Below are 13,219 nucleotides of genomic sequence, written 5' to 3'. Positions count from 1 at the left end.
ACAGAAGGGACGGCTGACTGGGGAACAGGGCAACCAGAATACACGCCATCTTGGAGTGGGGGGAGGGTAGAAATAGGGAGAAAATTTGTAATTCAAACTCTTGTGAAAATTGATACTGAAAACTAAATATATTAAATTTAAAAAAAGAAAGAAAAATGCTGAAAGGAAAAAAAAATTCTTTCTCTGTTTTGACACTTCCTGGTTTAGGCATTAGTACCATATTTGTGTCATGAAAAGAATTTGGTAGGAGTCCTTCTTCACCTATTTTCCCAAATAGTCTATAAAGTATAGAAATTAATCGTTCTTTAAATATTTGGTAGAATTCACATGTGAAACCATCTGTCCCTGGAGAATTTTCCTAGGGAGTTAATTGATGGCTTGCTCAATTTCTTTTTCTGAGATGGGGTTATTTAAGAATTTTACCTCCTCTTCTGTTAACCTGGACAATTTATATTTTTGTAAATATTCATCCATTTCCAAAAGATTGTCAAATTTATGGGCATACAATTGGGCAAAATAATTCCTAATTATTGTTTTAATTTCCTCTTCACTGGAGGTGAATTCACCCTTTTCATTTTTGATACTGGTAATTTGTTTTTCTTCTTTTTTTAATCAAATTTAGCAAAGTTTTACCAGTTTTATTGTTTTTTTTTTCATAAAACCAGCACTTTGTTTTATTTATTAATTTAATGGTTTTCTTGATTCCAATTTTATTAATCTCTCCTTTGATTTTCTAATTTGTTATTTAATTAGGGATTTTAAATTTGTTCTTTTTCTAGCTTTTTCATTTGTGTTTCCAATTCATTGATCTCCTTTTTTCTCTATTTTATTCATGTAAGCATGTACAGATGTAAAACTTCCCCTAAGAACTGCTTTTGCTTCATCCCATAAGTTTTGGTATGTTGTCTCATTATTGTCATTCTTTGAATGAAGTTATTAATTGTTTCTCTGATTGCTTCTTTGGTCCATTCATTCTTTACAATTAGATTATTTATTTTCCAATTAATTTTTAGCTTATTTTTCCATGGCTCCTTATTACAAATAATTTTTATTGCATCATGATCTGTAGAGGATGCTTTGACTACTTCTGCCTTTCTGCAATGGATTGTGAGCTTTTGATGCCCTAGTACATAGTCAGTTTTTGAGTATGTGCCATGTACCACTGAGAAAAAAAAGTATTTTCCTGTTTATCCCCATTCAGTTTTCTCCAGAGGTCTATCATTTCTGCCTTTTCTAAAATTCTATTCACCTCCTTAACTTCTTTCTTGTTTATTTTGAGGTTAGATTCATCAACTTCAGAGAGGGGGAGGTTGAGGTCCCCCATTATTATAGTTTTGTTGTCTATTTCTTCCTGTAACTCTCTTAACCTATCCTTTAAGAATTTGCGTGCCATACTACTTGGTGAATATATGTTAAATAATGATATTGCTTAATTGTTTATGGTGCCTTTTAGCAGGATGCAGTGTCCTTCTTTATCTCTTTTAATTAGATCTATCTTTGCTTTTGCTTTGTCTGACATTAGGATTGCTACCTCTACTTTTTTTACTTTAGCTGAATCATAATATGATTCAGCTTTTACCTTTATCCTGTGTGTATCCCCCTGTTTCAAGTGAGCTTCTTGTAAACAGCATATTGTAAGATTATGGTTTTTAATCCATTCTGCTATCTGCTTACGTTTTATGGGAGAGTTCATCCCATTCACATTCATAGTTATGATTACTATCTGTGTCTTTTACTACATCCTATTTCCCCTGTTTATGCCTTTATTTTTCCCTTTTCCCTTCCACTCCTCAACAGAGTTTTGCTTTTGATTGCCGCCTTCCACATTTTACCCTCCCTCTTGATTCCCCTTCCTTACCTTACCGCTTTCCCCTTGCTACTTCTTCCCTCCCTTCTGACCACACTCCTCCCTTTTCTCTCCCCTTTCTCCTCCCACTGCCTGTAGGACAACTTTGATTTCTATACTTATCAGAGTATGTTATTCCCTTCTTGAACCAAATTCAATGAGAATAAAGCTCAAATAGTGCTCACTCCCTCCCTTCATTCCCTCTATTATAATATGTTTTTGTGCCTCTTCATGTGATGTAATTTACACTTTTCTACTATCTCCTTACCTCTTCTCCCAGAACCAGCCCTTTATATCTCTTTTTTTTGTTTTCATTTCACTTTTTATTTGCACTCTAATGTCATATTTACTCCTGTGCCATAAGCTTTTGTTTCTTCAGTTTCTTCTGGGGTATCTTTTTCTTTTGAGCAACCTCCTCTTCTGGTTTAGGAAAAATTTGTTCCTTTTTGGTGAGTATCATCTCAATATGGCAAGGAGAACTCATGTATGGGTTGATTCGACCATGAGCCCTATAAGTGTGCTGTCGCATTCTGGAAGACTTGTTTACCTGGATATGCTCAATGACAAGAGAATCCACATCCAAACCCTTCAGTTCTGCATTACTCTCTGCATTTTTAAGCATATGCAGCAAGAATTCAGCACTCTTTTTGGGCCAACGACCCTGTATCCAACCCCACTGCTTAGCCTGAGCACACCTGCCAACTCCACCATTACACCAATGGAAGGGAACACATTATTTCTTCAATGTGACATCTTTCAAATACTTGGTAGCTTTTCAGATATGCATTCCCTTGATAGCTTGGGCTGTTTCACGGGTGTTCTTGAAGTGGACCCGGAGATTTGAACCCCTTGACTTGCATGATTTTGTGGGGTTCTCTGGATCAAGAGAGTACCTCACCATTTTCAATGATTACCTAGGATGGCTCAAGGGAAGAGCTTATATCTCTTAATTATATTTTTTATCATTATATCAGCTATTTTATGCTATGACTCACAGTCTATGAATATCCCTTTCAATTGTCATAATAACAATACCATTCTCACAATTGACATATACATTAAACATATATACAACAAAGTAATCCTATATTTAAGGATATAACTAATTAGCCTTATTACTTAGGGTTTTTCCCCTGTTTACCATTTTATTTTATGTCTCTCTTGAGTTTTGTATTTGGAGATCAAATTTTCCATTGAGCTCGGGCCTTTTCATCAGGAAGGTCTGGAATTACTTTATTTCATTGTATGTCCATCTCCGTGCCTGGAAGATTGTGCTCAATTTTGCTGGGTAGTTGATCCTTGGTTGTAGTCCCAGCTCCTTGCCTTTCAGGAATATCATATTCTAATTTCTCCTGTCATTTAACATAGAAACTGAAAGATCCTGCATGATCCTGACGTAGTTCCATGATATTTGAATTGTTTCTTTCTAACTGCTTGCAGTATTTTCTCCTTGACTTGGTAGTTCTGGAATTTGGCTATAATATTTCTTAGAGTTTTCAATTTGGGATATCTTTCAGAGGGTGATCGGTAGATTCTTTCAATGACAATTTTACCCTCTGGTTCTAGGACTGTTGTGTAGAAAATAACAGCAAGATGAGACCTGGGTCCATGGAGAATTTAGGGTGTGGATTTATTGGCCTAGCAGATGACTACCTGGAGTACATACCCAAAGTACACTCAAATCAGGCAGTCCCGAATTGAGGGACTTACAGGCTCATAAAGGCAAAAACCACAATGACACAGTTAGGCAGGGTCGCTAGTGAAAGCAATGATGTACAGAAACAAAGATCAGCCATTGGTTGGGCTTATCAGTTCAGAGCTAATTTGGGAATATGGTTAGATTCAGGGGTGCAACCATCCTGTAACTCAGGGTGGTCCATTTCCTAGAATGGGTGGCCCTCAGGGGCACAACCGTCCAGTGACACAGGGTGGTCCGTTTCTTAGGATGGGTGGATGGTACGAGGTGGAATTTCCCAGAAAGTAACCCCTACTTGATCTTTGGTCTGAGTGGGGGGGGACCTAGCTTGGTCAGCAGAATAGCTACACCATAACCCAGGGTGTGGAGCTACTTGGTAACCGGGGGGCTCCTCCCCAAAATAAACCCATACCTTACCCTAGCAACTGATCCTTGCACATAATGCTGATATAGAGAGAATATACAGAATGCTGAATCGTGAGGAAGTGGGGGTCAGGGCACTAGCCTTGGGCAACACCCAGAATTATGCCTTAAGCTGTTTCAAGCCATTTCAGTGTATAGGGCAGACACAAAGACAAGAATATAAAGGGGATTAATGGTGGGCTTAAGGGTGGGCTTCAATTTTGGTGTAATAATATCTTAGAACAAGAGGGTAAAGTAAAAATTAAAAGAATACATTGATCACTATTTGAATGACATAAAAAATGAAAACTCTCAATAACATTACAGCCAAATTCTAGAGTTCCCAAGTCAAAGAGAAAATATTTCAGGTAACCAGAAAAAAACTATTCAAATGCCATCAAGCCACAGTCTAGATCACAAAAGAATTAGCATCTGTAACATTAAAGGAAGTGAGGTCTTGGGATGTAATATTCTGACAGGCAAAAGAGCTAAGATTATAACCAAGCAAAACTGAGTACAATCCTTCTGGGGGGAGGAGGGATTAATCATTTAATGAAATAGAGTACTTTCAAGCATTCCTGATGACAAGACCAGAGTTGAACAGAAAATTTGACTTTCAAGTACAAGACTCAAGAGCACCATAAAAATATGGACATGAAAGAGAAGTCAAAAGAGACTCAATAAAGGTTGAACTGTTTACATTCCTATGTGGGAAGATGATTTGTATAATTCTTAAGAACTTTGTCACTATTAGGGCAGTTAAAAGGATTCTACAGAGAAAGAAGGTGCAAGACTCAACATATAGAACATGGAATTGAATTGATTATATCAAGATGATCTAAAAAAATTGATAGTGAGAAAGAGGGATGCACTGGGAGAAGGGAGATAGGGGCATAATAGTGGCAGAGATAATTTCACAAAAACAGAGGCAAGTAAAGAAGAGTTTTTTCAATGTTATGGAAATGGGGGGCAACTTTGAATTTCTCATCTGAATTGGTTCAAAGAAGAAACAATGCACACATATATACACGCATATACACAACACACATACACGTACATTCATTTGGTATAGAAATCAGTCTTACCCAGCAAGAGAGCAGAAGGAGAAGGAGATAAAAGTAAGGGATGAATGATAAAAGGGAAAACAGATTAAGAGAGGCAATGGTCAGAAGCAAAACAAACTTTTGAGGATGGATAGGGTAAAAAGGAGAGAAAAGGGTAAAGAGAAGAAAATAGGATGGAGTGAGATACATCCTTAGTAATCATAACTGTGAGTGCTACAGGTGTGGTAGAATAATTCTGGAAAATGGAGAGTAACTAAAGGACAGAGTGACAAAGGAGAGTGACTAAAGTCCCTCTGAGTTCCTCTGAGAACACTGTAGGAAAATCAGTTTGTCTTAGGGAAGAGAGTCTTTAGGGTTGAGATGATAATTTCACATATTTGAAATGCTATTAGATGGAAGAGGGATTAGACATTTGATGTCAGAGAGCTGACCTAAGATCAATGGGTAGAAGATACAGAGGAGTGAATTTAGGCGACATACAAAGAAAAGTTTCTTAACAGTGACATTTGTCCAAAAGTGTAATGGGTTATCCCAGAAACACGTGCATTACCCCTATATTTTCAGTCAAGGTTGAACAACCACTGGTTTACAAAATTGCAGAGGGGATTCTTGTGCAGGTGTAGGTTGGAGTAGATGACCCTTGAAGTCCCTTGCCAATCTGAGATTCTCTCTATTCTCCAAACAAATATATATATAATATATTATATATTTATATCAATATATATTTATATATATATATGTATATTATATATATATGTATATGTATCATGCAGTAAAAATGACAAATATGTTTTTGTTCAAAATACTTGTAAATAAGGCCTTCTGGGAGTCAAGATGGTGGAGTGAGAAGTAAGTCACTCTTACTCTGCCTTACTGACTTCTAAAAATCCAGAAAATATTGCCCCAGGAAAAACTCTTGTACAGCTGAGGCAGCAGAAAGATGGGGGGCAGCAGTCTTGTAGCCCAGGAAGGTTGGGGGATTGACAGAAAAGGTCCCTCTTGCTCTGGTGGAAGGGGAACAGCACAGGTTGGGGTGTATACTAGCAAGCCAGTGGCAAGCCCCACCTCAGCAAACCAGGGGAAGACCCTGAGCCCCAGGGTGGTGGAGCAGGCCAGCACCAACACCAGGACTATCCTGAGTGCCTTGGCACAGGCAGGGAACTGGTAAGCGAGCTTGGAAAACTACCACATGCACCAGCAGGCAGGTGTCCTCCATCAGCCAAACCTCCCTGTGCTTCAGCACAGCTCCAGGAAATACAACTCCAGATGAGCGGGCATCCTCAAGCAGCCAAACCTTCCAAAGCTTCAAAGCAGGCATCCTCCAGGGGCTAGACCTCCTACCCCCACCTCTAGAATTTCAGTGTTGCTGACCTCATCTCAGCACCAGGTAAGCTGCCAGACCCCTACAGCCTCCAGATGCCAGCACCTGAGGCCCCAACACACAAAGTCAGAGACCAGGTCCCTGGCCCCCAGCTCAAGAAACTTGGGTCAGTACCCCTTGTGCTCTAGCAGGAGAACTCAACTTTAAAACCAGGAAATAGGCAAACACCATGAGCAAAAAGCAGAAATGAAAAATGACCATAGATTCTTACTATGGTACAGGGAAAATCCAAAAAGAAATATTAGTAAATATTTCACTGTCAATGAATTATTACTGAATTATTGCATGCTAAGAGGTAGCCTGGATTAACAGAACACAAAAAGAGGCATAGTGGATAAAGAGTTGGCCTTAGACTCAGAAATTCCTAATCTTAACATACATCTAATAAATCTTGGCTACATGATCCTGGATAAAGCGGTTTATACCTCAGTGCTCCAAGTCCACTCATTAAAACCATAAGTTGAAGAGCAGTTGTTGATCTATATTGATTGAAGGGGTTTCCTCGTTGGGAGTAAGGAATAAGACATCCAAGATAGACACATCTAAACACAATGGTGAATAAGCTATTAACGGTTAATGAAAACCAGATTCAAATGGAACCTTATCTTGGTAGAATGGTAACAAGTGATCTTCATGTATAAGGCTCAAGATACCCAAGGTTTTAGACTAGGCATGGAAAGATTCTGAACATTAGCCTATAATTCAACTATTATTGGTGGGGTGGGAAATGAGAAATGAGTTGGGATTATCTACATATAGGAGCCCAAATTCTTATTCTGAAGTAATTTTTGTTTGTGGCTTATAGAATTTGTTTCATTAATGCATAGTCACAAACCAGATAAAATATGTGAACTGAAATAAAATTCAAGAGATGTTCTTTGAAAATGTTTTCCATGTTTGCTTTGCTATGTGCATTGTGCAATAGAAAAATTTAATGGCCTTTAACCAAGACAGGCTAACTTTCATCATGGTAGCCTGTGGGTCAAAACGAAATTACTGAGAGCTAGACTAAGTTTCCTTTTAACAAAAAATAGTATACTCTGCTACTCTTCTACCTAAAGAAATAGTGTGAGTTCATTGAAACTAGGAGAGCATCTCCATGCCCCAGAAGGCTGTTGTCTCTATGGAAAATGACTTTCTGAATTATAGGCAAGGAAGGGCTAAAAAACAGGCTTTCCTTTAAAAAGTGACGGTGAAAATTGGGTACAAAAGGCTGGTTCCAAGATTTCTTTGATCACTGCATCAGATTTTGCCTTACAGTATCTTGAAACTTTTGTTTCCTGACTCCAGAGGAGACATTTCAGAGCACTGGGTGGGACTTACATATGAACAATAGTGTTAGTGGGATGTGAGATGAATTTTAGTGTTTGGAGCTACATTGTAACACTCACACACTATGCTCAATCTGCTATCCCCATGCCTTTGAACTGACCATCCCACATGTCTATAATGTACTTATTCCTGATCTTCCTCTCACAGAGTCACTATATTCCATGAAACCTTTCTTGATCCCCAACTACTAATTCTTCCCTTCCCTAGCAACCTTGTATTCAACCACTGTGTATATATTTGCATTTATTCATTTCTTATATTTATGTTACAGGTAGCTACGTGGTGCAGTGGACAGAGCACTGGCCTTGGAGTCAGGAGGACCTGAGTTCAAATCTGGCCTCAGATATTTGACACTTACTAGCTTTGTGACCCTGGACAAGTCACTTAACCCTAATTGCCCTCCCAAACTTCATTTCTTAAAGAGGCCTATTCACTGAATAGGTGTTACCTCACTCAAAGTGAGAACCTGAAAACACCTTAGCCTGAAAGGGCCAGGGTCTCCCAAAGCATCCTGGGCTATCTCCAGTCATTCTGGTGAATATCAGGCCACTGGATTCAGACGGCTCTGGAGGAGAAAGTGTGGCTGACGATCTTTCCCAGCCCTCCCTCACTCAAAATCAAAGTCAACTGAAAGTCATGTCATCATTTCTCTGATGTCATGGTCTCTGAGAATGAAGGACAAACACACACATGTTTATGTTCCATTTATTTATATATGTCATTGTTGTTTCCCTCATTGTAAGCTCCTTGTGGATAGGGACTATTTCATTGATTATACTTGTATCTGCAGTGCCTGGCACAGTTCCTGGCACATAGCAGGTGCTTCATACATACTTCTTAATTAAAAATTGTGTCCTATTATGCAAAGTATAAGAGTGACAAAGAGCAAAAGTCACAAGGATGTTTTCTGATTTACAGAATTACAACTCTAGTTCTAGAAGCAAATGGGACAGATGGTGAATGCAGAAAGATTCCTCCCTACAGGCACCTAGACACCACCAAGGTTTCCCTTCTCCAGAAGAAACTGAAAGTTGATCCTGGGTATGTACTCAGTACAAATACAATACAAGAAGGTGCCAAAAACTGCCTTCAGGAAGTATTAAAACCTAGAAAATTAGATTTGATTACTATCAGGTCCTTTTTAAAAAATAATAGTTCACATTTCTATAGCAATTTAAAATATATAAGTCAGTTTCCTCACAACACCCTTATGATTATGTATCAACTAGAAGGGATTTTGGGTACTATCTCATTCAATCTGTTAGTAAAATGAGCTTCTTATTCCAACATATATGGAGAGATAATCCAGCCTTTCCTAATAAACTTTAAATGGTAGAGAAGTTACTCCCTCCTTATACAGCACGTTCTTCCTCAAGACAGCTCTAATGTAAAGGTGTTTTTTCCTTTCTACCAAGTCTAAATGTGCTATTTTGCAACTTCTGCCACTAACTCCCAGTTCTATTTGTGGGGAGAGTCAGAATGTCTACACCATGTGACAATAGGTTGAGGAAAGGAGATATGTCGGGGGCACAGCCAAGATGGTGCTGTGAAAGGAACAAACTATAAGAGCTCTCTCACAAATTCTGTCACATACATCTAAAAAAAGTGAATCTGAGCTGATTTGAGAGAGTTAGAAGCCTCTAGTAGACTGAGAGGGGCAGGAGCTCCAGGCACACGCAAGGGGACCAGACCAAACCAACCGGGAAGAGCAGAGGAATCTAGCCAGTGCACTGGTCTGGGAGATTGCTGGGGGAGCAAAACACTGGAGCAGAAACAGGCCCAGGGTGGAAGTACCTGCTACAGTCTCAATTGAGCCCCAAGCCTCTCAGCCCAGGATGGGAGTCTGTTGGAGCGAAGAGCCTGTGGCCGCGGGAGCAGCTAGCCCAGAAGCCTCCAACCCACAGTCGAAAGGTTTGAAACTCGCCTACTTGAACTTCCTGGAGCCATGATGTCCAGGTGAAAAATGGCTCTCATCCGTCCTTTGAATAAACCCAGAGAACACTACCTCTGGAGAAACAGAGGAGCCAGAAGGGGGGATTCAGTAGCGAGAGAAGTTGGGGAGAGGGCTCTTCTTCTGGTGGTGGAAGGAGACTAGTGCAGGAAGAAAGGTGTCCTAGCAGCCCTCACCTCAGCAGAACGAGAGTAACGGAGTCTCAGAGGGGTGGAGCTAACTAACGTCAATTCCAGGACCCCAGACGTGGCTTTGTACAGCCAGGGGAAGTGGCAGACACCAACACAGACAACAGCTGAGACCACCCCTCCTGTGGAACAGTACCGGAGAAAAGGAGACTCCCAGCAGCCAGACCATCCCTCCCCCACACTTCACAAAACCAGAGGCCATAGCACATAAAGCTAGATCCCAACACAAGAAACTTGGGACAGAGCCACCTGAGCCCCAGAAGCAGAGACGCACTTTAGAAACTATGAGGAAAAAATAAACACCATGAATAAGAACAGTAAGAATGTTTCAAAGACCATTGATTCGTATTATGGAGACAAGGAAGATCAAAATATCAATTCAGAAGAGGACAGCATGGACACTACACCCACACTGGAAACCTCAAAAAGGAAAGCGAACTGGTCTCCAGACCAAAACTCATTCCTGGAAGAACTCAAGGAGGACTTTAAAAAACAAATTAGGGAGGTAAAAGAAAAAAATGGAAAAAAATTCACAGAGGAAAACAAATCTCTAAAAGATAAAATTGGTGAAATGGTTAAGGAAAATCAGAATATAAAAAAGTAAAATTGGTGAATTGGTTAAGGAGGATCAGAATATAAATGGAGAAAATGTCTCATTGAAAAGTAAAATTAACCAAATGGAAAAGGAGATAGAGAAGATAAAGGAAGAAAACAAAACATTCAAAATTAGAATAGAGCAAATAGAAGCAAATGACTCTATCAGACATCAAGAATCAATCAAACAAGATCTAAAGAATGAAAAAATAGAAGAAAACATGAAATATCTGTTTGGAAAAACAACTGACCTGGAGAATAGATCCAGGAGAGACAATGTACGAATTATTGGTCTACCTGAAAGCTATGGTGAAAAAAAGAGCCTGGACAGTATCTTTCATGAAATCCTTAAGGAAAATTACCCAGAGGTCCTTTTACACCCAAAATGAAGCCCACCATTAAGCCCACCATTAATCCCCTTTATATTCTTGTCTTTGTCTCTGCTCTATACTCTGAAATGGCTTGAAACAGCTTAAGGCACAATTCTGGGTGTTGCCCAAGGCTAGTGCCCTGACCCCCACTTGCTCACGATTCAAACATTCTGTATATTCTCTCTATATCAGCATTATGTGCAAGGATCAGTTGCTAGGGTAAGGTATGGGTTTATTTTGGGGAGGAGCCCCCCGGTTACCAAGTAGCCCCACACCCTGGGTTATGGTGTAGCTATTCTGCTGACCAAGCTAGGTCCCCCCCACTCAGACCAAAGTTCAAATAGGGATTACTTTCTGGGAAATTCCACCTCGTACCATCCACCCATCCTAAGAAACGGACCACCCTGTGTCACCGGATGGTCATGCCCCTGAATCTAACCATATTCCCAAATTAGCTCTGAACTGATAAGCCCAACCAATGGCTGATCTTTGCTTCTGTATGTCATTGCTTTCGCTAGCGACCCTCCCTAACTGTGTTATTGTGTTTTTTGCCTTTATAAGCCTGTAAGTCCCTCAATTCGGGACTGCCTGATTTGAGTGTACTTTGGGTATGTACTCCAGGTAGTCGCGTGCTGGGCCAATAAATCCACACCCTAAATTCACCATGGACCCAGGTCTCGTCTCACTGTTATTTTCTACACAACAATATTAAGACACTTTTCCTTGATAATTTATTGAATTACGACATCTAGGCCTCTCTTTTGATCATAGCTTTCAGATAGTTAAATAGTTCTTAAATTATATCTCTTTAATCTATTTTCCAGGTTAGTTGTTCTTTTAATGAGATATCTCACATTTTCTTCTATTTTTTCATTCTTCTGATTAGTTTTATTTTTCCTTGATGTTTTCTGAAATCATTAGCTTCCCCTTATCCAATTCTAATTTTTAAGGAATTGCTTCCATTTTTTAATATTTATTTTATTTTTCAGTTTTCAACATTCATTTCCATAAATTTTAAATTTTTTCCCCCTCTATCCCCCCCTTCCCAACATGGCATGCAATCAGGAATTATTTTCTTCAATGAACTTTTGTACTTCTTTTCTCATTTGGCCAGTTCTGATTTTTAAGGAATTACATTCATAAGTGAAGTTTTGAACCTCTTTTAACATTTGGCCTACTTTGTTTCTTAAGGTGTTATTTTCTTCAGCATTTTTGTACTTCTTTACAAAGCTTTAGAACTATAAGGGCCATCTGGCTGAAACTCCTTATTTTACAAATGAGAAATTGGAGACTTAGGGAGGCTAATTTGACAAAGGATACATAGGTTGTCAGGATAAGAAATGGAATTGAATTTGTGACCACTTTATTTGAGTCCAGAATTCATGTTGTTCTCATGTTATGTACTATATCCAAAGTATATAAAAATTAACCTTTGTGGGAAAGACACTGGCAGTTGGGTCAGAAGTGAAACAAAATGCCTCTGGCATAGAGGGATGTTTGAGCTGAGTCCTTCAGGAAATCAGAGATTGCTAGAGGAAGAGCTGAGGAGGAAGAAGATTCTAGCCATGTTATAGGCCTGGGCTGTCCAAAATGAGGCCAGTGGGCCATATGTGGCCTGCAGTGTGATTTTTGTAGCCCACCTACAAGCATAGAAATTTATGTAAAGGCTTTAGTAAAAGAAGCCGAGCTACCAAAGAGCTCTTACTAAAATGGCAAATCAACATATATTGCCTATTGTTTCAACAAAAACCTAAGGTTGGACAGCCCTGTTATAGGCCATTGTAAAGGAGTTGGTTCATAGATTACATTGAGATAGGGAGGAACCAGGTTGTGAAGAGTTTTAAATGCCAAAGGAAGAAATTTATATCTGACCTAATAGGCAATAGGGACCCACTAGAAGTTATTTGGTGGAGTATAGGGAAGATTGGCACCAATAGACCTCCATTTTAGGAAAATCAGTATGTTGGTGATTTGAAGAATGGAAAGATAGAGTAGAAAAACCATTTAGTGGACTATTATAATAATAAAAGTGAAAATGATGAGGTGTAAACTGGAATAGTGGCTGTGTGAGGGGAAAAAAGAGGACATATTACAGTTATTGTGGAGATAGAAATGGCAACAGAGATCTGCCATTTACCCATTCCCAGTCCAACTAGATAGACTTACTGTCAGGTGTACTTTTGATAATGCTAAGTGAAGCTAAGAAGATAGGCTTCAGATAATAAAGCTACATAAGTACCTATCAAAGGTGCTTTTATAGAGATTCCTACACTGTGAGGGAGTTTGGAGAAGATCTCTAATATTCTTTTCAACCCTAAAGATTTTCTGAAAAGCTTTGTCAAAGATGTATCTAAATTTTATCTTCTCCTCTCACTGTTTAATGTCAGTATCATA

General features: G+C 39.1%; 1 pseudogene; it reads right to left on the bottom strand.

The window, feature by feature from the left end:
* Positions 1-2,192: 2,192 nt before the first annotated feature.
* LOC118844025 lies at positions 2,193-2,748 on the bottom strand (annotated as a pseudogene).
* Positions 2,749-13,219: the final 10,471 nt, after the last annotated feature.

Source organism: Trichosurus vulpecula, chromosome 3 (assembly GCF_011100635.1).
Source record: "Trichosurus vulpecula isolate mTriVul1 chromosome 3, mTriVul1.pri, whole genome shotgun sequence".
In the NCBI taxonomy this organism is placed as follows: domain Eukaryota; kingdom Metazoa; phylum Chordata; class Mammalia; order Diprotodontia; family Phalangeridae; genus Trichosurus; species Trichosurus vulpecula.
The sequence above is the reverse complement of the archived record's forward strand: the minus strand, read 5'-3'. Positions and strand labels throughout refer to the sequence as shown.